At 27.1% G+C, this 1,397-nt stretch overlaps 1 non-coding gene across 1 annotated transcript; it reads left to right on the forward strand.

Annotated features, from left to right (window-relative positions):
* The first annotated feature begins 950 nt into the window (after positions 1–950).
* Positions 951–1,022, forward strand: TRNAT-CGU (transfer RNA threonine (anticodon CGU)). Its single transcript has one exon. It is a non-coding gene; the product is annotated as a tRNA-Thr (tRNA).
* The last annotated feature ends 375 nt before the right edge of the window (positions 1,023–1,397 follow it).

Here is a 1,397-nt window from a genome sequence, read left to right on the forward strand (position 1 = left end):
CGGAAACAGCTGTTGGAAAACGTGATGGAAAACAAAAAATAATAAAGACAATTGATGTTTCTGTTACAGAAAGAATTTCCAAAGTTAAGAAAAGCTAGAAAAACATCATTTGGGATGAATTCGATCAGAATAGAAAGAAATAAAAAAAAAGAAGAACTTTGATGGAAAAGGCGCCGATTAATAGCAACACACTTTAATTAATCGAATATTTAATTAATATATTTACACGAGGAAACTTAATTAACGTTACACATTAAACAAAACATTCAATAATTATCAAATGAATCGTATTGAATTATCAAAATATGTATCTTTTTTTTCAATAAATTTCGTTTCAGAAATATATATATATATATTATTATATAAAAACATTTTTTAAAATAATAATAATTATTATTATTATTATTGCAAATAGGATTTAATGTCAATACATTTCTGAAATTCAATTCGTAACCCCTAAGGTGAGAAAACGAGTTATATTAGAAAATGTCAATCACAACAGACTCTTAGAATCAAGATGAGGATTTCATCCAATTCTGGTAACAGGATATCTAAAATTATTTAAAGAATATTTTTTCCATATAATATAACTGGAAAATATTACAGATTTAACAAAAATTTAAAGTTAATATCAAATGTGAAGCCAAAACAGAATTTATTCAGATTACATATTCCCATCATTTAGATGTTAAGGATGCTTTAGTAAAGTTATCTCGATTCTACTGATACTGACAGACAGACAGCTCACTCCATCTATCAGGAAAAGATAGTAGTAAACGAGAAAAAATCTATTTAATCGTTAGTGTAGTCTGTATTATATCTGCGATTTAGTATCACATCTGCATCAGTTGAAGGAGTGGTAAGCTATCGACTTAATTTCGATAAAAATCTCTTAAATTTTATTAAAGATCACTGGATTCAATAAGGCACTTAAGGACAAATAAGCGGTCGGCCCAGTGGCCAAGTGGTAAGGCGTTGGTCTCGTAAACCAAAGATCCAGGGTTCGAACCCCTGCTGGGCCTCTACGTCATTTTCGATTTTTTTTATTATCTTATCGTATACGGTACAGTGACTCTATGATGACAGTACGAATTTTCTCAGCCATTAATGAATACTTAATCCTGTATGCACATGTATCGGTTACAACACTTTTTATACATATACATTTTTAAAAAAATAAAAAAAAATTAAGACTTAAAAAATACATTCGTCAAATATTTGCTCGATTTTAGTCGTCGTTTATTCTTTCATTACTATTTAAATATTTTATAATGAAATATATTTAAAAAAATAATAACTTTAAAAATCATTTTGATGTAATTTAATGATTAAATCTCTGTTTTTTTTTTTTAATTTAAAATACAATTTAATCTGAAATCGATTTGAAATCAGCTGAA

Source organism: Centruroides vittatus, unplaced genomic scaffold (genome assembly GCF_030686945.1).
Source record: "Centruroides vittatus isolate TY-2023 unplaced genomic scaffold, ASM3068694v2 contig_364, whole genome shotgun sequence".
In the NCBI taxonomy this organism is placed as follows: Eukaryota; Metazoa; Arthropoda; class Arachnida; order Scorpiones; family Buthidae; genus Centruroides; species Centruroides vittatus.